Below are 27897 nucleotides of genomic sequence, written 5' to 3'. Positions count from 1 at the left end.
GCATTTAATTTACAGGCCCTTGGCATATGTAGTGCACTTTAAATAGGGACTTATAAGAAATTTAAATATGCCAATTGGGTATGAGCCAACATTACCATGTTTAGGGGCAAAAGCACAAGCAGTTTAGAACTGGTCAGCAGTGATAACGTGTGCAAAGTCCTAACACCAGCAAAACGAAGGTGAGAAAAATGGAGGGAGTCAGGCAGTCAAAAAGTTGGGGGAAATCCACCCTAAGTCTGTGAGGTCTAACAATGGGTCATACTGATATGCTCTTGTTTCAAATGGGCGGCAATGGGATGGAGATATCCTTTGCATGCACATGTCCACCCAACCTGGCTGAAGAGGAGGAGGATACTTCCATAACAAGTATTATTTAAGGCACAGCTCTTAGGTTATTTTTTCCTTTTTTTTTGTTTTATATAGTGCGAACTAGACCTGAGACATTGGGTATTAGAGCTCTTTACATTGGCACCAGTTTCATTATAGATGGACACATTCATTTTGATTAGGCACATGGAGATTAAGTGATTTTGCCCAGCATCACAGGATGTTGAGCGTTGTTTCCCAGACTTTAACACGGTTCCCCAGCTTCGAGGTCGACCGTTCTAACCGTAAGGCTTTATCCTAATATTTCTACATTCAGCCATTAGAGAATCTAGATGAATTTGTTATATAACCATCTCGGGTATTACCTTTGTCCACAAGGGCATTATGATTAAAACAAAATATTTCCAGGAGGTGTAAGGCTGCCTCGTGCAGTCATTTCTTGGGCTGCATTACATTCTATATTCTGCCACTTGCTCCATATGTGTTCCTGGATTTTCCTGTCCTCTAAATATCATTGATGTAAACAGGCAACAGAATTTTACCAATACCCAGCTAGATCGAGGTCTCGTTGTGCAACCACCAATACTGTTCTTTCCATGCAAACCACAAAACAAGCTCTTACTACCACATAGTTATGCAATCAAGGCCTATTTTCACAGCCAGCAATACTGACCTTTCTATGCAAACCTCAACATCTAGTTTCATTACTTTCGCATCTAATGGAAACCTAGTTAAAGCTGTATTTTGCAAGACATTGTCTAATGATGGAAAACAACAACTCCCTTAACAGTAGAAATAATCTTGTTGCTAACCACATGAGACTAGTAACATGCAAATTTCCCCAGAGACCAACCTTGCCAAAAGACCTTGCCCGCAAATCTCTTGGGAGAAAGGAATGAGGGGAAAATTCCCAAAATTACTTAATGGCCAGACATGTCGACTTTAGAAATGGAGACTCAGGCTCGAGTCTCAGTATCGGTTCAACATCATGTGATTCTTGACAAATCACTTAGTCTCCCAATACCTTAAAAAGGATATAAAAACTGCAAAAAAATGGCAATGCCTAGAACTAATGCAGCAGACCTGTGTGAGTGTGCAATCTATGACTGAGTTAGTGAATATCTCAGCAACGTAAAGCGCTTTTGCATTTCGATTCAATGATTCAATTCTACAGTCTAACAATATTCATTTTTGATACTTCCTAATGACTCTTGCATCCAGGTTTTCCTTAGTTTAGGCAATTTCAGTGCTTGTAAGTGCATGAACCAGGACTAGTAATTTAGTATAGCTGACGTTAAAGCCTCAGGGTCTGATTCACAAGGGTAAACTTACACTTTTGTGTAAGTTTACTCTTTTTCAGACAGGCCTATGTTTTTATGTCCTGACATTTTCACCCCGATGGCGGAGTCTCCTCAGCCATAAAGTCGATATTAAAACGTAGTTTGTGAATATTGAAAAAGAGTAATCTTACACAAAAGTGTAACCTTACCTTTGTGAATGAGGCGCTCAATGCTCAGCAAGGGTCTAGTGTGGGCATTATTGTTCAAAGAAGAGAGAGGAGAATGCTGATATAAAACTCTAGGGGGCATATTACCAACAAGGTTGGCTTAGCGGCAATAATTTTATCGCTGTGTAGCGACGATTTTTATCGCTTAGGAGCCTTGATATTATCAAGGTTTATCTCCTAAGCGATAAAAATCGGCCGAAATGCATGAATATCGCTGAAAAGTCAGCGATATTCATGCATTACCGAGCAAATGCTCTTAGCCATGTTATCCACCTCCCATTGGATAACATGGCTAAGAACTGCTCAGGGCAGGTGTTAGCTTTTGGAGATATTCACGCTTAGCGTGAATATCTCCAAAAGTTGGTAATAGGAGATAGCGATGTTAGCGACTGTTTCCAGTCGCTAACATCTTGGCACCCCCACTTTGCATGTCATTAGTGATAAATGTCTCTGATATGCAAAGCGGGGCCCAAGATGGTCGCTATCTATTACTAGCTGTCGCTAACTGGTGTTAGCGACAGCTAGGTAATAGGGATAATTTTATCTCCGCTTTCTTGGCTTTTAAAGCCAAAAAAGCAGAGATAAATCCCTTGATAATATGCCCCTAGGTTCTGCCGAAAAATAAACAAACTCTGGGGCATATTATCAAGGGGGTTTATCTCCGCTTTTTTGGCTTTAAAAGCCAAGAAAGCGGAGATAAAATTATCTCCCTATTACCTAGCTGTCGCTAACACCAGTTAGCGACAGCTAGTAGGAAATAGCGACCATCTTGGGCCCCACTTTGCATGTCAGTGATATTTATCACTAATGACATGCAAAGTGGGCGTGCCAACATGTTAGCTACTGGAAACAGTCGCTAACATCGCTATCTCCTATTACCAACTTTTGGAGATATTCGCGCTAAGCGCGAATATCTCCAAAAGCTAACACCTGCCCTGAGCAGTTCTTAGCCATGTTATCCAATGGGAGGTGGATAACATGGCTAAGAGCATTAGCTCGGTAATGCATGAATATCGCTGACTTTTCAGCGATATTCATGCATTGCGGCCGTTTTTTATCGCATTTGCGATAAACCTTGTTAATAGCAAGGTTTATCTGCGGTAAAAATCGCCGCAGCTCAGCGGTAAAAAAGTGTCTCTAACCAAGCAATAGCGATATTTATCGCTATTGCTTGGTAATATGACCCTCTGAGACCAATTGACCACAAGATCCTCGATTCTTGCCAGAATGTATCGGGCATAGATGAGACATATCACTTTTAATGGCTAAAGCAAGCAGGTTTGACAAACCTTCTGTAACAAATAGACCTCTACCAGTATGTTTTCTTTAAACCTTTTTCAGACATACCTGCTGCTATCTCTTCAGATGCTGTATCATTCTTGACAGCAGAGGCGGTGTACTGCTAATGCACCAAGGTGCGTTCCTTGACAACCGCTATCCTTCCACCAAATTCATAGACTATAAGTAGGGCCCCCAGTGTTATGGTAATTATTTTTCTAACATTTCCATCTGTATTTATCCATATTTATTTTTCGCTATCTTATTGGCATTTATCCATATCTATTTTGTGTTTTGAGAATAAATTGAGTAGTATAAAGTTATATTTCATCATTTATTAAACAGTAAAACATGCACTCAGGAGCTGATGCCTATCATATTTTAGTAAGTTAAGCAGCCAAATATAACAAAACACCATAGCCGGACAATATTAGCATTATAGTTAAATGTATGTGAACATACGCCTGTATTTAGGATTAGCTCCACCTCTCTTTTCACTTCTCATGCTGTCTATTTGTTCAGCTGTAGGCTGGAATTCATGAAGGACAGCATGGAGAGTCACTCACACGAAGTACAATTTTCAGTATTTTCTGCTTTGACAGAAAACACGTCGCTTTCTGTCTGTATTTCTCTGTAAAAATCAGTAAAACTAAAAACTTGTAGCCTCAGCTGTAAGTGAGAACCCATCCTCCCGCTCCAAAAGAGGCGTCTTACTACCCTTGTTTATTGCCTCGAGCGGGAAGCAGCAAATGACGTCACGAATCTGTCCTTCAGGACACTAACCCACAGCAGTGGTGCCCAGCCCGACACAGAGGAATGCCACAGACAGGACAGCACAAGCCGTTGGGTAATGGCTTTCATTAGGTCCAACTTTGTATGTGTACAACAGCTCCTTAGAGTGAAGAGGGAGCAGTTGTTATGCCTTGTTCCCTCAGGTCTAAGTGCTTCTTCAAGTTGCTCTCAGAGGGCACAGGGATATCACTGTGACCTGCTCTTTAGTACTCATTAGAAGTACAGGGAATTTTTTTCTCTCAGTGTTAAATGTTTGTGAATTGCGCCAGTTTCTCTACATTTCTTCCAGTGCACTCATCTGTGATCCATAGAAAATCAGAGTCAGTTCCGGTGCTTGCTGTGTTTTTGTTTCTGTTATGAAGTCAAAGCGCTCCATTGCGCATTTGAGTATTATGTAGCCAAAATACAAAATACAACGATACTAGTGAACGAGGGAACAATGCATCTCCATTATGCCTAGCTGTTTCAAACAGACAGCATGCATCATCTGAAGAAAGATTCATAAACAAGATGAGAAAATGCCTGTTTGCGGCTGACGCATTTTCATGGAAAAATACAAGTGAAGTTATAAACAAAGTCATCGTATCATTTTCTCTATTTTTACTTTACAGTCAAATTAAATAATTCCTGAAAAACAAAAAAAAACTCAGCCCGTGTTCCTTCAGCAGGCACATGGATGGGAAATAAGACCGCATAGCTGATTACACTGTTAACCAAGGTCCCGCACCTCATTACACTCAGACTCCTCAGGAGAAAGCTTTCTTGACAATCTAAAAGGAGGGTCTCTCGTGGCCCAAATTGCCGCAGTTACCGAAGTTAATAGAAAACAGCAAAGCCTTCTTCGGGCAGAGTTTTCAGCAGCACAAGGATACAATGGAATTGTATTCTATTACCCAGAATGCCCAGGTATGTTTCCTTCGTCGCCAGGATCCCTCCTTACATAAAGATTAACTAACATTACAGCAATCAGGAAGCCAATATTTATCTCCAAATGATTACAATAAATAGGAGATTCATGGCATACTAGGGGTACAGTCCATCTCTTCATGCTAAAGGGGGGGCAGAAGGAGCGATTGGCCTTTCTTTCTTACCTTAGTCTTTTCACATTGCTTGACACGCTCCTCAAGACTATTGATTGCATCCTTGTTGTTTGACAGGAGTGTTAATATCCTGGATGTGCAGGATGATTAAAATTTCATTTGACATCCCCGGTATGGTCTACCGCTGGGATGTTACCTGACCTATTGAGGTCTAAAAACCCCTTGACAATACTGAAATAAGATTCATGTTAGAATCCAGAGGCATATTTACAAGGAGGTAGGGACATCCCAGCATCATTTTTTTGATGCAGCGGCGCTGCTATCAGAGCCTCATACTGCTCCGTGTTCACAAACTGATGCATTGGGGCCAAATGTGTCAGCTTGTAAAGGTCTGTGTCACATTATACCTGCATTAGGTATAATGTAGGCATTGTAGGCGTTCCCACACTAAAAGCCACTTTGTTCTGATGCATTGCTGGAGTTGCATCAGTCTTATGAGCAACTCCAGGAATGTGTCACTTTAACTCCAATTGATGCATCAGAATTTCTGACTTATCTGTGAATCCTTACACCATGGATCACTGTATTGTAAATACAGGGCACCCATGGCTTCGGTAGTGCATTTTGCGGCAGGCACAAGAAATCTGATGCATCGATGCTGATGAGTCAGTTCTTCTAAATATGCCCCCAGTCTATATTAAATTACTTTCAAAAATTACATTCACATAGGGCTGTGCTATAGGAAATGTGTATCGCGAGCCCTGGAGTTTTCATGAAGTTGCTGTGGAACTAAACGTATTTATGGGTGGCACATCTCGTCACCATGCTGCACTGCCCTGTGTCAAAGTGAAAGGGCAGGAAAGTGCTGTATCTATGGCAAATGGCGCATTCCTATCCTTACCCCCTGTGCTGGTGAAGTTTTGGCAACCTAACACCAGCGCAGGCACCCGTGCACCATGGTGCAAAGGTGCCTGTGTTTCATGCAGGATTGTTTTTGTGCAGAAAGGGGCACCTTCCTATGCAAAAGCAACCCTGGGAGGGGTTCCCTCTTCCTATGTTTGCTGCAAGTTGCAGCACCCAAAGAAAGGGAAAAAATAAAGAGAAATAAAGAAATTTCTCCTTGTTGCTCATCCCCTGGTGATGCATAAGGTTTTCGTGCACCTCCCAACCCCCCTCTCCAATCAAAATCAGAACCTAGACCGTACCTGCAGAACTAGAATAGCTATGTCCCAGGGTGAAGCAGCAGATCTTGCCTCCACATATGACACCCCATCCACAGCCACCCCTCTATCCAAAATCCAGGGGATCATTGGATTCAGAAGGGACCACTCCCCTCCTAAACACCCTAGATCACCAGCCTACCTTACTAACATCCTCAGGGCTCCCCTTAAGAAGAACCCCAACACAGAGGCACACACCACCAACTGCATGCTCATAAACTGCAGATCAGCCACTAAACATGCAACAGAGCTAGCAGAATCCATCCTTACCCTTGACATAGACATAGCCTTCATCAGCGAGATGTGGCTAAATGACTGCTCAACACCAATCATGGATACTCTCCTGCCACCAGGATTTGTAATCATCAACAAAGGTTGAAAAGACCAAAAAGGCAGAGGTATACATTCATTCATAACAACAATATATCTGTGACAGAAATTGACACCTTTAACTATAACACCTGTGAATGCCTTTTCGGCAACATCAACACAAGCGATTCCAGTGCCATCTCCTATACCATCCCCCAGGAAACACCACCGCATTTGCCAAACATTTGTCCGAACTGATTGTTCATTGCTCACTCCGAGACGCAAACAACCTAATTCTGGGAGACCTGAACCTACACTGGATTGAAAACAATAACTCGGTAAACCAGAACCTTAATGAGCTGCTACACAGCAACAACCTCACCCAGCACTGTTCAGAAGTTACCCATAACAAAGGAACGATTCTTGAGGCCATCATCTCCCAATGGGATACTAAACCAATTGATAATAACCTACCTGTTGACTGGTCCCACCACCACCATATCCTATTCCACTTCACTCAACCAATCACAGATCAACCCCCACCCAAGATCCCCTCCCCAAATGGACGAGATATCTTTCTCAGATCTCCATGACCGACTTTGAAAAAAGGGTATTCTCACTCCTGCCTACAGCCACTGATGATCTCTCCACAACAGAATTCACCACTCACTATAACTCTACTATGACTTCCATCCTAGATCAATTAGCCCCCCTGAAACTAAAAAAACCCAGGAACATTCCATCCAGATCCTGGTTCAACTCAGACATCAACGCTGAAAGAAGACAACTAAGAGCAGCAAAGACTATAGAGGAACAACCTCTCTACAAGCCTCCACGAGCAGCTCAAAGCAACCTGAAGAAAATACAAAAAACACATTAACAACAAAAAAAACACCTTCTTATGCACCGCCCTGGACAACCCGAAAAACAGACCCAAAGAACTATTCTACATCATCAGACAACAAACATCTAAGCCCTCCGCTACCCCAGGTCAGGCCTACAAAGAACTGTGCAACAACTTCGCCAACTTCTTCAAAGACAAAATCACCAAGATTGATCTCTCTCTAGACATCAACTCCAACCCCTCATGAACAAACCCACCCCCAGAAACTGAAGCCAACACACACAAGCACCCCATGAAAGCCTGGAAATCCCTCAACCCCATAACCGAAACTGAGATTCTCAAACTGATTGCCTCCTCCAAACCCGCATCTCATGCACTAGATCCTATAACCACCCAATTGACAAAAAAGCTGAAACTCTCCCTAGCTCAATTTTGGTGCAAGATCATAAATAACTCCTTGAGAACCTGCGTCATACCTGACTGCCTCAAAGTCGGACAAGTCATACAACTTCCGAAAAAAACAGGTCTTGACACCAACTATCTGAACTACTGCAGACCTGTCTACAATCTCCCCCTCCATGCCAAAATCCTTGAAAAGTGCATTCTTCTACAACTGACTCAGCAATGAACAGCATCAACCTTCTAGATCCCCACCAATCAGGATTCAGAAAAGGCTGTAGCAGCTAGACTGTGATCCTTAACATTGTGGATGACATTCACAAGTCTCTAGATACTGACAAATGCTGCCTGCCCATCCTCCTGGACTTATGTGCAGCCTTTGGCACGGTGGATCACAATCTACTCATCATGGCTCTTCAAGACAGGGTATGTGCAGACGAGGTGGTCATACAATCGTTCTCCTCCTTCTTACACAACCGCTCCCAAAGGATAAAACTCAAAACCTTCATGTCCGACTCACACCACGTGAACAGAGGCATCCCCCAAGGATCAGTGCTCTCCCCTCAACTGTTTAAGATTGATATGGAACCCCTCACCTCCCTACTCAAAAACAACAACATCACCTTCCACCTCTATGCAGATGACACCCAGATCTATCTGGAAAGCTTCTCCTTTGAAGATATTCAAAGACTAAATAATATTCTCAAAGAAGTCCAACATTGGCCATCCATAAACCACCTCAAACTCAACCAAGACAAAACCAAAATCCTCCTCATCTCCAACAAAGAAGAAACCCCCCAAATCATGGATGGCTTAAAGCAATCAATGCTCTCAATGGTAATATCACTCCGGCCAACTCCATAAAATCATTAGGACTCACTCGAGACCCCAAACTTGACATGGGCAGACACATCAAGAACTCCGCCAAGAGTGCCTTCCTCAATCTGAAGCTTCTTAACAAAATAAAACCCTTCATCCTGCCCAAAGACCTCAAACAAGCCACCCAATCCCTGGTGATATCTAGACTTGACTATGGAAATGCTATCCTCACCGGTACAGCGAAATCCCACTTAGCCCCCCTAAAAACAACGCTAAATGCAGCAGCCAGAATGGTCACCGGAGTCAGGAAATTTGAGCACATTACACCAGCGCCCAAAGAACTAAAATGGCTCCCAGTAGAGTTGCGTGCCAGCTTCAGAACTGCCTGCCTCACGCACAAAACCCTCCACACAGGGAAAACTGAATACCTGGCCTCCAAAACTCAAAAAGGCCGGCCAGACAAGGAACCTCAGGAGCTCCAACTCCCTACTGGTAATCCCAATGAAAACACGCAAGCAAAAAAACGCTGCATGAGCTTTCACTGGAAACGCACCCAAAATCTGGAACTCCATCCCAGCAGACATTAGGACCATTCCATCCTTAATAAAATGAAAAAAAAACTCCTAAAAGACCTCTTCCTAAACCGTGCCAACCTGAACAGATAACCAACGCTGAAGGGCACATGCCTGCATTCCGCAGAAACATGACATGTTGTCACCAAAATCTACCTTCTCCAAGCGCCCCAACTCACCTTCCCCTTCCCTCCGTCCTGGAAAATGGTTCCGCCCTGGACAACGTGCACTCTGCAAGGTTATCAGGACTTTGATGCCTCAATGTTGCACCATACGCCAGGACTTCCGAACCAACATGTATACCTATGCCTTATTTTGGGATTCCTGCATTATAACTGTTGTAAAGCGCTCCGATACCCTCGGGCCTGGCCAGCACTATATAAAACTCCTTAATAAAATAAAATACCTCCAGGTTTACATGGCCTTGTAAATCTGGGGATGCATCAAAATCAATGGGTGCTGCATGGAACACCTCCCTAGTGCAGAGTAAGAGAATGCAGCAATTTGCCTTACTCCATATCTATGAGGCTATTCAAAGCCACACAAAGTGGCTATGCATAGCGTTATAACTATGATTTGGTGGTTTACGCCAGTGTTGCATCACAAAAGGTGACCCAACAGTGACGCAAGGGACTCCTAAATATATACCAAAGATTTGATGAACTTTCTTGACGAAATCATTATAAATGTGAAACAGACCACCTGGAAAGATCTGCCTGGGTGATCAGACGAAGCATATAGAAATGACAAACATGAAAATTAAAACTTTAATTAGTGCAAGTTTGGGCCAGTGCAAAGATACGTGATGGTTAAGGTAAAATGACGCCAGGCTGCTCCCAGAGATGTTTTAAGGCATGAACAAAGTAGACAATTACCAGGGCCCCCACCTTCCAAGATCCCCTTGTACAGAGAATTCTGTCCAACACTGTCTATTTCTCTGTTTTCACCTCTTCCTTTCTTGCTGCCTTCTTCTACTTCTAAGTCTGCCTCTAACTCTTTCTCTGTCGAAATATAATGTTAAGGAGTTTTGAGGCTGTAGCCAAGACACATTTCAGTTGCTTTTGAATGACCAAGTTTAAGAAAGTTTATGATTTGATTCAATATGCTTTGTTTACATGCAATCTTGAAAAAACACAAAACAGTAATAAAATCTAAGGTTGTGCTGAACAGGGGGCCCCAAAATATGTATTGCTTGGGGACCCAAAAAAACTCCATAAGAGGATGCTGGCTGTTGCTTCTGCTGGAAATGGAGCAAGGCAGATTTGATCATACAAGGTGCATTCTGGTAGCTCTCCATTAGATGACACACGAGGCACCTGTCAAGGATTGCCTTCAATAGCAAGATCACTTATGTAAGGACTAATTTGGTTTGTTCTCATATCTAAAACTCCACCTATTTACTTTTACAAGTTGCCAGTATGTAGAAGCAGAAAAACCTTTTTATTTTGGTTCAGCATTGTTGAACATGTATCCTTCCATATTATGAATAGGACTGTCCAATCTCTCAAAGATTTCCTCCACACTTTGCAAAGTATTTTCTTACAGGTGTTCCAATATTTTTGTCTTTGCCACTTCCAGACAAACCATATGGCCTTGCTTCTTAATGTTGTTGCTGAAACATATGTTAGTATTTATGAAATGCTTATGAATTCTGGAAGTGAATCAGGGGTAATTCTGGCTTACTCCAGCAATTCATTAGTAAACCAAAAATGCTAATAGGTTAATTCCGACTTACTCATGTCAGAGAATGTTACTACCATATAAATCACACTTTTCCTAATTTAAAACTGATAAAATACTTCTGCATAATATATGCTTGGTGTTGAAATAGCTTTCTAGGAAAATGACTACTTTTTTGTATGATCATCCCTGTTTTATTTGGGAACACAAGTGTGAGTTGCTGTGCATTTCGAATTATTGCTTACTGTATCATTGATAGAAAAACTCTATGACAGACAGACGTAGATTGCCGATTGCCGATTGCTGTGAGCACCGGAAACGAGCAGGCAGGAAGGAAGATGGGAGAGGAGACGCGACAGCTACCGTCACCACCACCACCACCACCGACACCGTTAAGCTACGGGGATTCCCCCCACTGCCGCAGACGCGCACCGCGGGCAGGTCACGGTAGCTGTAGGTGGTGCGCGGCCAAGTCAGGCGGTCAACTCGGCGGTCAACTCGGGCGGGGCTGGGCTCAGCCTCCTGAATGCTCCACACCGGCTCCGCGAATCGCCGCAAAAGTGCCCGCAGAACGGCAGGTACCACAAGCAAAAGCTGCCTTTGAGCCATAAATGTATCCCCTCGTGCGGCAGTGCGGTGCGGCAATGCGGCAGTGGAGAACTTTTATTATTTATTATTGGCAGTGGACCTGCTTTCCTGTGCCCTCACAGTCCTCACACCCTGCTCATATAGCAAAACAGTGAGGAGTAAAACTGCTTCACAATTTCCAGCAGGAAAAACGGGACTCCCGGGACCATAAGGCAAGGCAAGGCAAGGCACAGGGGCTCACAGCGGACTCATAGAGACTGCCAAGTTTGAAAACCTGCTGAGTTTCTTTGAGTACCACGGGATCCTCTGAGTACCACAGGAAGGAGTGTGGTGCATTTGAGAAGTGATAGGGGGCAACAGTGGGGGTAACAGTGGGGAGCAGCCGGACTGTCAGATAAACCCCACCCTGCCTAATCTTACAGAGAGGCGGTTGAGATCGGGTCAGAACCTGCTGATTATTGTTGAGACAAGTGCACACATCAAGATGGAATCCATGCCGTGTTTTTGCTGTGCCCCAGGGACGAGCGTGAGCTAAGCACCAGCAGAGCAGCAGAGCGGAGCTGCGGAGCAGTGTGGCGCCATAACAGTATTGCGAGGCAGAGAAGGCTGAGAAGCAAGGCAGAGAAGCCGAGTTTGCGGGAGCGTGGAAAAAAACGTGTCTGAGAGCTACCGCATGTGCACTGTGCACTGTGCCTGCTCATACCGCTCATACCGTGAGTCGCGGCCTGTGGACAGTAGAGCTGCACAGCTGAGTGCCGGTTCCTGAGGGCTCCGCGGAGGAGGAGGCGACTGGAGGAGCGAAGCCAGCTCGAAGGGGCCGGAGTTGAGCAGCTTGGTGAGGCAAGGGGGAGAGCGGAGCTTGAGAGGTGCGGTGTGGAGCTCTTAAGATAAGGAGGTGCTCCCTAGCACCCCCGCCCATAAGCAGGCTGATTTTCAGGCTATTATCCTGCTGAGGTCCGAGGACCGAGGACAAAGGACAAAGGACTGAGCAGGTCTGCTCAGAAACACACGCAGCAGAGGAGCACATAGGAGCTTAGTACTTTTTTTTTTTTTGGCGTCGCACTGTTGAGGAGCAGCTGACACTTGTGACACCAAACAGGATTAGTACTTGTTCCAAAGCTATACAGCTACAGAAGAGGGGAGGCCACGGGATTGAGAGAGGAACTTTGGGTATTTGCAGTCTTCAAGTGGTGTAATTTCAAGTGGTGTAACTGCAGACAGGGGAGCTAGCTGGAAATCGGGAACCTCTTCAAGGTTCTGTTGTGTGTTCTTTGATGACTTGAAACTGCTCTATGAGATCTGGGCGAGATCTGGGCGTGTGAAATACTGAATAAAGGCCAAAGTCAGGGAGGCCAACCAACGTTTCTGTCATCACCCCTAACAAAGAAATGAGATCTGGTAGGGTTAGGGGCTGCTCATCTGGAACAAAAAAAGAGAAAAAAATGAGCAAGCGCATAAGGGAACCACTGTCATCTAAGGATAGCTTGGCCGAGTCACTTACCCAAAACAAATCTGGAACCAGCAGATCATCCCCAGATACGGGTTTAAATATAAGTGGCATCATCCTGGAGGAAGGACACACTCAAAAGTGTCAAAAATGGTCACAGCCCAAAATCTACACAAAATTTCAGTTCCTAAAAAATCCAGGGACACTCTTTTATCAAGTTCAATCGCAGCACAAGGCCTTAAAACTCCGATTTCACTGTTCATATTCTCGGATAATGGGGAGAATAGGCTTCCAGCCAAAGACCAAAGAGCAACAATTGGCATAAAAGGTATCCCCGGATCAAATAAACCAACTCACAATCCACAGAGCACTTTGGACCTAACATAAGCTGCACAACGCAAAATGAAACTATTGCCACTGTGGCAGGGTTCACAGGATGACCCAGAAGCCGATACATCAAAAGCAATTTCATCAAGCAAATTAGAAACATCAAACAAGACGGTAATACCTCAAGGACATAACGAGAAGGACGCAGTGAGAACCTAAAGCAGGGGTTTGGGGAATAACTGCATAGCAAACCAGGATCAGTCCATAATAGAGATAGGTTCTCCACCCATTAGTATTAAAAAACCAAGGATGAGCTTGACACGATCGCCAAAGTTTTGTCAATTATTGTCATCAACGCCGCACATCAGTAAACCTGTACTTGGACATAAGCTTGAAAACGTGAAGGAAATACAGAAGTTGGATGAGGGGGAGTGAGATAACTTACTGATAAACCACATACAACAAACACCGGAGAAACTCAAGTTAAATACCCATAATTCCCCTTCAGTGGTGAAAACCCCAGCAGAGAGCATAAAACTGAAAGAGCCTTGGGGCGGGGAGGTCCTCTCACTAACACCCGAGTTAGGAACCAAAGCTCACCAGCAGCTGAACTCTGAAAACGCCTGGGCCAGCTTACTAAAGACAGTGCAACTGTTAGTAGAAGCACTCCAATACCAGTCGGACAAAATGGACGCCCAGTTAACTTTATTAAACACATTGGCTGTGTTTGTGGTGGCAATTGACGAAAAACTCGGTGCACAGAACCTACTCTTCCAGAGCTCTCGTGGGAAACAGCAAGTTCGGGAGATAAACTGCGGCTGCTGCCCAATACTTGAATAACTTACTTCTCTCCCACTGATATTGGAGGACTTGTGCGCCCAAGTTAAAGAGTCTGCACGGATTAACACCGAGCACAGCAAAAAGGCCTCCTACCCGGTGGAAGTCAAACATGGAACAATCATAAATAACATGAAAGACCAATGTCTGATAAAGCCTGTCACAAACCCTGTAAGCACAGGATCTCCAACTAAAGACAAGGACATAAAGAAGCAGGAACTAGCAACAGCACTCTCTTGGGATCTGGAGGAAAAGCCAGCAGAAACAAGGGCAACCTCTAATGCCAAACAAAGGCGAATGAGAGGAGAAAAGGCAGGAACCAAAAAATAATCACAAAAAAGGAGGATTTTGCTCGTCTTTTTAATCGTTTTCCATCTCCTAAACCTGACTTAGTTAATCAAAGTCCTTTAGAGGAGAAGGGCAATATTCATCTGAGGACATCGAGCACCGGGCCAGGGTTGCTCTCAAACTTCAAACAAGAGCCGGCTCTAGCGGGCTGCACGCAACAAAATCCATCAGGGGAAATCGGAAGAAGTCGAACTCTCAAGGACTGCGATTTACCTAGGGAAGAAGTTGAACATCAACTATTACCACATGAAATGAAGATAAAAGATCCTACTGCACAGGATCTTATTTTCCACCGATCATTTGCAGGAACTACAGTTAAAGACAGCACATTTTCTACAATCACCATCTCTGGCAACCAGCCTGACCAGTAATTAGGAAGGACGCCAACCTATCTGCCGGTCTCTGCTCCCAAAATTGGAGATGACGAACATACAGAACCTAAACATGAGATTTTAAGAACTGAGTCCGCCTGCCTGGAATCTACGAGGCAGCTCTATGCTGGGGCTGCCATAAATACATCTTCGGATACCCAGAGCAGGGCAGGAACTATTGCAAAGTTATTTAACCCAAGTACAAACACCCATGAGTGTATCAACAAACCACAAAGTGATAATCCAGTAAAAAACCCCATTAGGAATATGAAAACAATAGAATTTGTTCCAGTATAGAGATCTAGAGGGGCTCACGACACATTGAATTGTGGTAATATTCTTCGCTTATTTTCACACATACCCTCACTAAGGGAAGTAAATTCAAAAGATTTGGACTTAGATGAGTTTATCAATTATGGCCAAAGTGGGGGTGAGTCCACACGGACAACATGGGGGTTGGAACTCATTGCCCAAAAAAATCTTACTGGAATCATCAATATTTGAAAATCGGGGCATAGAACTAAAACCCTTTTCCTCTTCTGGTTATCCAGCACCTCTATTACAAAATCAAGGGGACTGCCGGGTGTCCGAACGATCTAACGCCTCTAAATCAATATTGAGAGGGGCAAGGGGTCCCTCACCGGCCAACCTGAGACAGTCTCAGGACAATGGCAGCCACCGTCAGAATCACTCCTATCGAGACCCCTGCTACGAAGACCCAAGATGGCCCATGAGAGTGGTAGTCTCCAAGCATGAAATAAGTAATTGACAGGATAGCAGGCATAATCTCTTAGAATGTGAAATAAATCTATTACGGATTTGCTCCTGGAACATCAATGGCTTAAACAGCAAGTTGCCAGACTGCGCCACTATGAATTATCTAAAGTCATTCCACATCATTGCCCTCCAGGAGACTTGGTTAAAGGATCCACCTCACCTACAAGGATATCTACGGTTCTTTGCCCCAGCTCTTAGAAGAGCAAGATTCGGTCATCTCCAGGGCGGTCTGGTGACTCACGTAAGCAACAACTGCACAAATTCAGTCCATCAAGTTGCTCTAACACTGGAAACAATCGCTATTAAAATCTCATCCATAAAAAGGCCATCACATAGGCACAATAAGATAATACTAATAAATACATACATACATCCTAAGAGGAAATCTGATGACGCAAAGCAATTGGTTAACTTCATAGAGTCTTGTTTGAGTGAAATCAATACATCGGATATTATACTAACAGGAGACTTTAATCTACATCTACTTGGCTCATCAAAAGCAGAGGAAGTCTCTTTACATAACCAGTTATGGGACATACCGCATCAGGGAAGTAATTCAGCAGCAGCTCCCTCCAAAATTGGTCAGCTTCTTATAGAGGATCTTGAACATCTTATGCTGTGAGTAACAAATGGAAGAATCACAGGTGATACACCCCCTGCAGTTACTCATCATTCCTTAACAAAAAATTCAACGCTGGATTACACCTTTGTGTCCCTCACTCTCTTCAAAGAAATGTTTTCATTTAATATGGGAGATAAAGCTGACAGCGATCACCGGCCCCAGGAACTTACTTTGCTTACAAATATTCCTGGATTTACAAAATGGAAGGGCTTACCAGGCACAGTTGTAACTATTAACCTCAGGAAAATAAAATTCACGCTGGCATCGCAAGATAACTTTCAGGAAAACGCTAAATGTCTATTTGAATCACGGGTTGGGGACAATGAAATAGAGAAATGGATAAGCTTTACTCACGCCCTGGCTACGACTTACTCCGCCCCAATCAAATCTAATACAAAGCAGGGACTTGCTAACTTTACCATGCAACAAAAGAGTAAGATAAAATCCATACAAAAAGGCATTAATTACTCTTTGCGGCAGGTGCGCCAGGATCCAACTTACATCATAAAACTTGCTGACTTGCGACAACAGAAAGCATGCTTAAAGCGAGCGATCTGGGAAGCCAGGCACAACAACGAGGATACCCTATGGGCAAAACTGCATGCGGACACCAAATTAAAAAACAGTGCGAGATTTTGGGAAACTATAAAAAGATTTACTCAGCCAATGCACGAGGGCCTGTCTTCAAATATATCTGAAGAGGACTGGGCCACTTTTCTTGGAAACCACTTTAAGCAAGGAAGGTCTGCTTCGCACGCTGAAACCAGCATTGATTCTACAAAGCGGTATAGGATCTCAAAGCATCAAGTCAATGAGGGAAATGTAATTTCTGAGGAACTGTTTGAAGGAGAATCATCGGGACTTATTCCTTTAAGTGATTATACAAAATCAATTAATAAGTACATCAAGAAGGGAAGGCAAGCAGGGGCTCCGGGGCCTAACGGAATCCCACCCGTGCTCTATAAACAAAACGTAGAATACTGGGCAAAGGCTCTTAGCCCTTTGTTCTGGGAAATAAGAACAACAGGCCGACTCTCTCCATCTTGGAGGATCTCAATAATTTCACCAATCTACAAATCAGGTGATAAGTCCCTCCCCAAAAGTTATCGGTTAGTCGCCCTCTTGGACAATGATGCAAAATACTTTGCTGGGACACTGCTGGATGAGCTGCAACTTTGGGCGAAAGACAACTCAATCATTCCCCTAAATCAAACAGGCTTCTCTAAATCCATGGGGACCTCGACAAACATAACAACAATGGCCTTGTTAATTGACAAGGCTGAGGCCACAAGAACACCACTACATTTATGCTTTATCGATTACCGAGCAGCCTTTGACCATGTGAACCGACAGAAACTTTGGGTGAAACTGGCAGGCTGGGGCATTCCCCAGGTTTTATTGAACCTGTTAATCAACTTGCACACTGAAACTTGGGTGCAAGTAAAGCTCGGCGACGGGTCAACGCTATCTAGGAAAATGCCAACAACTAAAGGCTTTAAGCAAGGCTGTGTACTGGCCCCAACGCTATTCAACCTGTTTCTTGCAGATCTTATTCCGTTATTAAATGCCTGCAACTCACACTCCCCAAAGATTGGGAATCTAACACTACCATGTCTACTTTACGCTGATAACCTAGTATTAATTAGTCAAATGAAGGTGGGTCTGCAGCGTCTTCTAGACATCACGTGCCAATACTCTGAGGCTAATGACTTAACCATCAACCTGGAGAAAACCAGAACCATGACAATCAAAAAGAACCTGAAGAAAATACCTGTCTGGTTCTGGGATAAGATCCAAATAGATTCAGTCTCAGAGTATAAATACCTGGTGGTGATTATTGACAAAGGCGGGCATTTTGTAACCCAAAGAGATCTAATCAAAAGGAAAGGCATAGCCTTAGCCGTGTCAATGAGAGACCTAAACTCCAGATTAACTGGCCCCTCACTCGCCCCTTTGGTCAAAGTTATACGAGCACAACTTCTTCCGACAATAACTTACAGGAGCAAGGCACAGAGTGGAAAGGATTCCAAGCTCTTGGACACCGTGGTTGCTAAAGTATACAGAATGGTCTTAGGTCTCCCTACACAAGTCTCTCCAGCACAAATCAGGCTTGAGTTTGGCGTGCAAAAACTGACTGTTGCAAGGAAAGGTGCAACAGTTATTTTCTGGGACAGAGTCAGGAAATCCAAACCAGGCACCTTAAATTGGCACTTATGGACTGAGTTACAACAGAAACAGTCATCTCCAGCAGCGAAATATTTAGCTACTAGTGTGTCAATCCTGGGCCTAACCTAACTTTGGGCAAACCCGACAAACCACTGTCTTTTCAAAAAAGCTATAAAGAAAATTGTAAAAATGGAATCTTGGATCAAAGACAAGGCAACCCTAGCAAAGAGGTCCCATGGTTGGTTGACCCTGGGCGCTTACTCTTCTCAGGCTGCACAAAAGTACTTAGCTTCCGGTTTCACCAAACATATAAAAATAAAAATTTTAAAATACAGACTAGGCGTCTTGCCATGCACAAGGCACTTTCCACATTGGCTGAAAAACCAATCTGATTGCCGTCTGTGTCTGTGTGGGACAGCAGAGGAAGATATGCTGCATCTCATCTGTACGTGCAAAGACCTAACAGAGGAAAGGAGACAGCTTTTAAAACCACTCTTCAATTAGAGAGGCATCCGTACACGGAGGCAAGCCGTGTTAGCGTGCTTTTCACCTGGGGACACGCAGCTTAACTGAAGGCTTGTGAAATTTTTAGGAAAAGTGGAGAAGAAAATGTTAAATCAGATCGGCACTGCAGCTGACAAGGAAAGAGACTGACGCTGTTAGAATAATCAGTTTTATTAATGGAATGTAACATTATAATGTTTTTTAATCGATTTTTTACTTTTGAACTTGCAATGACTTTTTTGTAGCAATGGTTTTAAGTAACTCTGCTTAATAAATTAAACTAAACTGTTTTATTTGGGATGACAACGCTGTTTTTTGCTCTGTTTACTGGAACTCTGATACCCAGACTCTGACCCCTAAAACATGTCGAAATTGGCTATACTGCTAATTGACATATTTAACTTACCTGTTAGTCCCTAGTATATGGTACAAAGTGTACCCAGGGCCTGTAAATTAAATCTCACTAGTGTAAGCAAAGTCAAGCGCACACAACCTGAGTAAGTTCCTAGGTAAGGTTTTGTAACATTCAATGAAAGGATAAGATCAAACTCCAATGTTGTTATCTTATTCGTTTTTTTATTATTTGGCCGGTGAGAGTATTTGTTTCACAAGAAACCAGCCGACACGTGTTTCGTCAATAACGGGGTAGACCCGTGACTCTTTAGGGCTGTCGAAGTTAGGCTGAAGGCAGTATCGTGGGACCGGTGATAATTCCTACCCGGTCCTAATCGGGTGTAAACAATAACAGACGCGAAATGGAGTGCTTCCAAAGCGTCAAGGAAACGTGTTAGGGGTAGAGAGGTCCGCCGCCGGGTACGCGGTCGGTCAGCACAGGCAAGCCAATCCGCTTGCCCTTGTTAGTAGGCGTGTTGCCGTTTCGAGAAGATGGGATGTAATCCGTGGGTTCTCCGGGTTTGTGAGACCCGTGAGATCGTCTGACCGACCGCGTACCCGGCGGCGAACCTCTCTACCCCTAACACGTTTCCTTGACGGTTTGGAAGCACTCCTTTTCGCGTCTGTTATTGTTTACACCCGATTAGGACCGGGTTGGAATTATCACCGGTCCCACAATACTGCCTTCAGCCTAACTTCGACAGCCCTGAAGAGTCACGGGTCTAACCCGTTATTGACGAAACACGTGTCGGCTGGTTTCTTGTGAAACAAATACTCTCACCGGACAAATAATAAAAAACGAATAGGATAACAACATTGGAGTTTGATCTTATCCTTTCATTGAATGATACAAAACCTTACATAGGAACTTACTCAGGTTGTGTGCGCTTGACTTTGCTTACATATATACAGAAGGTAGAGCTCTTCTCCCCCTTCTTTTCTCAGAGACCAGGGTTATATCTGACCAAGAAGCACCAACCACTTAAACCTCACAATTACCCACTAACCACTACCTGTAGAGTGCCATCATATTTCTGAATACTCCCATAACCCTTCGCTGAACTTCGAAATCTCACTAGTGTACTGCACCAGATACTGTGCCATCACTACATTAGCAGCACAAACACGACACTGAGCGGGCCTTAATTCTCAATAAGACAATGTGCTTTGAATTTCAATGTAGGACATGTAGAATTTTAATATAAAATGTGATTACAGTGACAAGACCCCCTTAAGGCTGTTTTCACTGTAGCAGGGTTAGCTGTGACATAGGAAAGCAAAGGTACATAATATGAAAATTAAATAATCTTATCTTCACTTAGGAAACAACTTCAAGTATATTATTGCAGTTTGTAAACTATTGCAAGCCCAATTCGTTGGGAAACTTAGATTTGTATTAAATAGTTTACAAATATCACCTTTTGCCTTACTAAAACAAGTAGAAGCTTATTTGCACGAACATCCAACTGTCATACAAGAGCTGAATAGCCCCTTTGAAGAGTTGTCAACTTGCTCCCAGAACTGATACAAAGGCCTTGGGTGTGGGGCGGTGTTCTGTTCCTATGACAGGATGACCAGTTAGGCATTGCCAAGGAACTTTAGTAACTTTGAAGAGGCCTACCCTGTCACAGGCATATGTAGTCAAGACATAAGTTTTCTTACTACCTAAGGCACCAATCCCAGTAGGAACCAAGCTGCCCCAGCAGCATGTTTGAGTAACCACAGAAGATGGTTTGCTCATTTCCTTAGGCACACCACTAAGATGGGCATAGAAGAAAGGGACTCCCATCTTGGATTTCGGTAGAATGGTGCACCGTGGCATTGTTTGCAGTAGGGCGCACATGAACTGCTGTAAATGTGGGCAGGGTTAACCCCGGGAACTTTTTCCCTATCGGTCAGGGAGGGACCAAGAATCAATCAGCTCCACATACAGGAAAGTATCAGGCATAAATGTGGAAGCTCAGAGCACCCTCTTCAGAACACTACAGGACCGGCAGTAAACAGAAGAAGGACTGCACCTGCTGGTGGGTCCTGTGAGGGGACGTGAAAGCCTGAACCTTCTTCCACTACCAAAAAAAAAAGTGAAACCCATGGGTCACTTGGCTTAAGTTACTGTGCCAAAACAAGCTGCTGGAAGCCCTCTTTTCTGAAGATCGTAGCTGAACAGTTCCAACTGGACTTGTCCTGGACCCTGCTGGTGGCTCCTGCTGGAGTGAATCCTCACCCCTCAGTGCTGTTCCAGAGGTCTTGGGACCCATGGCTGTGTCAAAGTGTTCTCCTTCTAACATCCAGAAAAAACTGGGACTTAGAAACATTTTGGCTCCCAAGAACCTGCCAAGTCAAGTTGACGAAGGTGAGTTGCCTCTGGGTGGTCACAAATTAAGGTTGCTCTCGTTCGGAGCTTTTCCACAGCAGCAAATCCGTTTCAGGGGGACCTTGTGGAGAGGGTACCCAGCCTCATAGAGCCCTGTTCAGCTTTAGCTGTAGCCTTGCCATGCTGCAGGATTCCGAGCTACAAAAATTATGACTAAGTCTGAACATAGAAATATCATCAAGTGAAAGCAATAAAAGTATCCACCTTGGGAGGCACCTTCCTTTTATGGGAACATTTTTAATTTCTCCCACACAGAAATCTACAGCCAAAAGTCAACAGCTTCACCAGGACCTCGTCTGGTGACTGACTATCCAGCCTTGTGGATCCTCCTTCTTGATTACTGCCTGATGCCTTGCCCTGCTGATGGATTTTGACTTACATGTTAAAAGGTAACACTTCCGTCTGGGATTAAAGTGGTTTCTATATCTGACCAAGGTCAGCCTTAAATCTTGCCTGGAGCCCGGTCAAGCACAACCAGAAAACAGGGGTTGGCTATTTACACTTTTTGATGCTTTCTTCATATAAAACTTAAAATTGTCTATTGCATTTTGTTTTTGACTTTTAAACTGTTTTGGTAATTCTAAATGCTTTTCACATTTTCTTCAGTAAAGCCTGTCTGCTCTGTGCCATACCCACCTGGGTTTGAGCTCATGTTTGAGTTACTGTAATCTTTACTGGACCTGAAAAGTGACACTATTGCACGCGTGGTACTACCAACCACCCCAAATATGAATCCACTTTTTCACAGCTGTCTAATGCTGCACAGTGAAATCTTGCATTTAAAAGCTCAGCAAAACATGAAATAGAACTTATGCATTCATTTTCTATTTTGCAAGGAAACCCTCTAAGAAATATAAACACATTTCCAGCTTCGGTTTGGGTCGATTACGGTGAAAATGATCTCAGACAGGCCTGATTTTCAGGCAGACAATGCAATATCTCTGCTTGTGACACCACTCTACTTGATCATGAATTGCATCGGTTGGAAAGCCACATCCAGGGTTGCCCTGTTTTCACATTCAGATAACTCTAGCTGGAAACAGGCAAAATGTGTGTGCAGAAAAAATGCCCGGAACAAGGAAAAAACATACAGGGATAAGCCCCCGTTATGGCTGCAGATACGCATAATTCTGCAGGGGAGAAATTACCAGGCAGAATAAGTGATTTTGGCCTCTATAATTCGACCAGTCTACACTGCGCTGCTTGTTACTAGGCCTATGTGGTGAAAATTAATCTGCAATGCAGAAAATCAAGCTGAAGTCAAAGTTGGTCATTTTTGAACTTCATGAAGGCCAAATAATGGAAACGTCCAAAACTTCTGAAGTGAAGAAGAAGCTTTGCACATTCTTAATTACACAAGACATCACTTTTGCGAAAGCACACATTACCATTTTTTAATGTCACTGCAAGTTGTAGTAAGTTTTAGCATAATGAACTTGCACTGTATAAAGTACTCAGCAACCTGAATTTAATGTCCTGAGTTAAAGGTCGTGTGTGTGATATGAAGACAGCTTTTGAAATCTGACCCGTCACCTAGTGGAAAAACAAACAACAGAAAACAGCTATAAAATATGATTTCCCCACGAAGCAGCCACCAGTTATTAGGCACCTTTGACGTGCTAATATTGTAATGAAAAAGAGAAAGATAATGGATTCCATTCTGCAATACATTACTGGTAAAATGTTTTTAAGCCTTTTTCGCATTTGATATTTTTTGCAAACACATCGCTTTCAGCTACATCGTTTATGGCTCATTTATTTTAATTAGCACGCATAAAAACGTAACAGTATATGAGGAGCTGCTATTCTATTTAAAACGTTTAATGATTTTTTTTTATTCATGTTTTCCAATACATAACAGAAACATGTAAATATGCAAACATGGCATTTAAAACGTGCTGAAATTTGAATGTGTTCACAACAATTTTAACCATGTCAGAAATTGTGAAATGGAGATTTATCAGGAAATATAATTTGTGTGCATGTGAAATTTGAGTGTTTTTCTGCGAGTAAGTATTTTTGGAGCATATTGACTGACCGGCGCCAAATGAATTAGAAACGGAATTAAAGGAAATCTTGTTTGAAATAGAAAAATTGGTCAAACTAGACCATCAAACAGTGTTCATAATCCTAGACTTGCCTAATATCAGTATGTTACATTTTACAAATATACTCACCCATTCGAACAAATTCAATTTTTTCAAGTTCAGCTGAAAATCTGAAAACTTATGAAGGAAAAAGAGTTCTTCCCTCCTGTGAGTGTTAATCAGTACAAGAGGATCTTCATTACAGCTGGGCATGAGGTAAGGCCCTTTTACAGGCTCACTGGGCATGAGGTAAGCCCCTGCTCCGCGCGCCTGTTTCCCCTGCTCTGAACCAGCGATCCGACCCCTCACGCCCTAGTGCCTGAGTGGATGAGATGCCCCGACCCTGGATCGGCCTCTGCTGGGTTCCCTGGGCGCTGCCGTGGCCATGGTTGAGGGTTGGCGGTGCGGTGCAGTGCGACGGCGCTGAGTGTCGTACTTCGTCTCCCCCATAACTACAATTGACGAGGTACGCAGTTGGCTGCCTCGTCATGTTTTAACGACGGCCTGACTGCTGTTTCTCCCCTGGACCCCTATGGTGGCCAATGAAGCCGAAATCTTTTACTTGCCGCTCAACGTAACGGAGCAGGAGGGTTGTGCCGCATCTCCCCTGCACTCTGACTAATCTAATGCACCACCGGTTGCCCAGATCCTTAATTGTCGACGTCCAGATCTCCATTATCCTCTGGTCTCCACTAACTACCCTCACAAGCTCCTCCGTTCACCCATCTCTTACTGCAGTCCAATGATTATATGAGGAGCACTGCCTCTCCTGGACCTCCTTAATCAATCCTTACAGGAATAGATGCCTACCTGGACATAAATTGGGGGCGCCGCATTAAAGACTGAGGACCTGGGCTCTACCCTCATCTAATCTTTCTAACGTCATCAAAAGAGATGACCTGGTAGCACTCTAACCATCTCCAGCTCACAGCTACCAAGCAGGGATCACTCTGTTTTGTTTCTCCTGCAAGATATCCTCAGTCTACCCCACTCCAATAGGGGTGATGCTAAACTTCGCTCAGGTAATTCCTCTCAGCATGCTATCTGTATCCCTGGATTGGTAATGCTGCCCGAAACGTAATCTGAATTGTGTTACTTTTCTATTTATTTATTTATTATTTAGTCTAGATTCAATCGTAATGGTTTACCTCATTTCTGTTTTAGTTTTTTGATATTATTCTTGCTATCTACTTCTGCTCTACGTGCACTCATTATAGACTCCCCCACTTTATTTATCTACCTCCGCTCTACATGCACTCATTATAGACTCCCCCAATTTATTTATCTCCTCTGCTTACAATTTTAATTTTCCCTGGATTATTTATACTGCACGAAACACAATGTGAATTGTGTTATTTAGCATTCATAATGGTTTACCTAATTTCTGTTTTTGTACTTTGATACTAGGCATGTTATTTACCTCTGCTCTACGTGTACTCTTTATTGACTCCCCCACTTCATTTTTCTCCACTGGTTACACTTTTAATCTTACATTTTAATTTTTCTCAACGTTTCCTAGCTTATCTTTTGAAAAACTTGCACAGATGCACCTTTGTCTTTATCTCCCTTTTCCTCTTTGATCTGTTTTTCACTATTGCTCACAGATCTTCTTCTTTCATTGCTACCCCTACCATTTTCCTCTACCACTTTCCACTATTTTCTTTCCTGACTAGCACTACTTTCCCTCCTCTCGCCCCCATAACACCTCCCACTCGACCCACTACATTCCACGGCCCACAACACCCCCCTGACAAGACTACCTCTACACCGACTTACCACGGCCCAAAACACCCGCTGATAAAAACCACCTCTAAACCGACGTTCCACCTCATTCCCCCATTTCTCATATTCTCTGCCCACATTGTGCTCTACCCCAATCCACCCCCCTCAGTCCTCCCCTCACCCCACCCCTCAACCTCAGCCACCTGTCACAGGACTCACCCATCACTAAACATGGACCCAACTCTTGGTCTATCCTTTACCCCTCTTACCTTTCCAAAAGTGGCAAGAAAAACTTCAAACACAAACTTCTTATCTGTCATCAAGAAACCATATTTGTGGCCAACTATCTTAGCCTAACCACATCATTAAAACTAACTACATCTTCTACACTAAACGCCCCTCTAAATGGAAAAGTATATTTCTCCGCCACCTTCCTATCACAAATTCCCATAAAAACCCTTATGGTCTGAAACTTTCCACCACTCCTACCCCCACTTTCACTGGTGAAATCGACATCTCTATTTTCAAATCAGGAAATATCCTCATCCAAGCTTCCGAAAACCACCTCACCATTTTTGAACACCACTTCAGCTCATTATTCCATAACCTACCATCTACTTCATCCGCTAACCTTTCTCACCCCCCAAACGCAAGTGACCCTCTTGCCCCCTCGCTCCATGACCCCAATCCAGCTGATCCCGGACTCACTAATAGACTTTGAAACTCCTGACTCACAGATATAAATTCCCACGACCGCATCATCATCCTCCCCCTCCTGTTCGTCCTACATCCCCCTCGACCTCCCAAACCCTCCCTTGACCGGTTCCCCAGCCCCGACTCCCCAACAGCTGCACAAATCACCCCTCTCACTTTCTCTCCTAGCAGTTTGACTATTCCCCCCACTGTCACCGTAATTCACCCCATCGTCATCTAACTCACCCCCTTGAACCCAACAGCCCCATTTTTAACCCCAATCCTTTCCCCCGTCTCCCATCACACCCGTTTTCTAGCGAACAGCCCCCAGCACCCCCTCATGCCCCCCTCTCCTCTCTGTTCTCCCAGTTGATGCCTGGGACTACCATCTCACACCCTCATACACCACTGTCTCCTTGCAACCCTAACACCCCCCTCTCCCGCCCACCTGGTTTCCCACCGATCACACCCCCCAATTCACCAATTTTCACCAACTGACACCATTCTCTCCCACATGATCTCCTATCCTCTCTCCCCATCACTCTTCTTACTCAATCTCTCCAAAATATATAACTCCACCTCTCATCCCTCGAGTTAGAACTCTCCTCCCTCAAAAATGATTTAAACTCTCCCGCCACTAACAATCTTTCCAGTCACACCTATCCCCAGGACATCTTGCCTACGAACCCCACCCCACATTCAAGGGGCTACTCCGCCCACCAAAATCCCCTTACCCGAGTCGCCCAGCAGTAAATGCTCTAGCATACCACCCCTCTTCTCTAACCATCCCCCCCTGTTTCTCCTGGTCTCATTTAAACCACCTCAACTCCTCATTGACCACAAAGTCTCTCCCACCCCATTCATCGATCCCTGGAACAAGTAGGACCCTTTCCTCCCCTGCATCGCCCAGACCTCCGCAACAACTCACCACTGTCCACTCCTGTCCCCCCACAACAATGACTGACCCCAAACCCCTAAACTGCATGCTGGCCAACTGCCGTTCAGCTTCCTGCATTGCAACGGACTTTACCTCAATAAATCCTTCTAGTGACACCTATCCCCAGGACTTCATACCTACGGACCCTACATCCAAGGGGCTACTCCCACTAATGAAAAATCCTCACTCAAGTCGCACTGCAGTTAACACCCCAGCATACCACCCCACTTCTCGAACCATTCCCCCCTGTTCTTCAAGGCCTCCATTTTAACCTCCTCGCCTCCACATTGACCACTAATTCTCTCCCTCCTCATTCATCTATCCCTGTGATCCTAGGAACAAGTAGGACCCCGTCCTCCCCTACATCGCCCAGACCTGAGCAACAACTTACCACTATCCACTCCTGTTCCCCCACTAAAATGACTAACCCCAAACCCCTCAACTGCATGCTGGTCATGCTACGGAAATCGCTGAGACCATCCTCAGTGAAAGCATTGACATCGTATTTCTGACGGAAACATGGCTCAATGACCATTCCACATCAATACTGGACCTGCTCGCACCCCCAGGTTTCACCATCCTCAGAAAAGACAGCCTTATTAAAATTGGTGGAGGCCTCGCCATAATTTATAAAGATGAACTTCTACTCTTGCCTGTCCCGCACCCTGACCTGACTACTTTCGAATATCTGAGTGCCAAACTCATTGTTCAGGGCTCCCCCCCGATTTGTTTACCTAATATTTACCATCCTCCTGGTGACCCTCTCTCCTTTGTCGAAGAATTATCTGATCTTCTTATCCAATCAGCGGTCACCAACTCTAGGATCCTCTTCCTTGGGGACTTCGACTACCACTGGAACAAAACTGATGACGCCTCGATCAACCTTATTAATGACCTACTTGATATCAGCAACTTGA

The sequence above is a fragment of the Lissotriton helveticus genome, chromosome 8 (genome assembly GCF_964261635.1).
Source record: "Lissotriton helveticus chromosome 8, aLisHel1.1, whole genome shotgun sequence".
Classification (NCBI taxonomy): domain Eukaryota; kingdom Metazoa; phylum Chordata; class Amphibia; order Caudata; family Salamandridae; genus Lissotriton; species Lissotriton helveticus.
Note: the sequence above shows the minus strand (reverse complement) of the source record.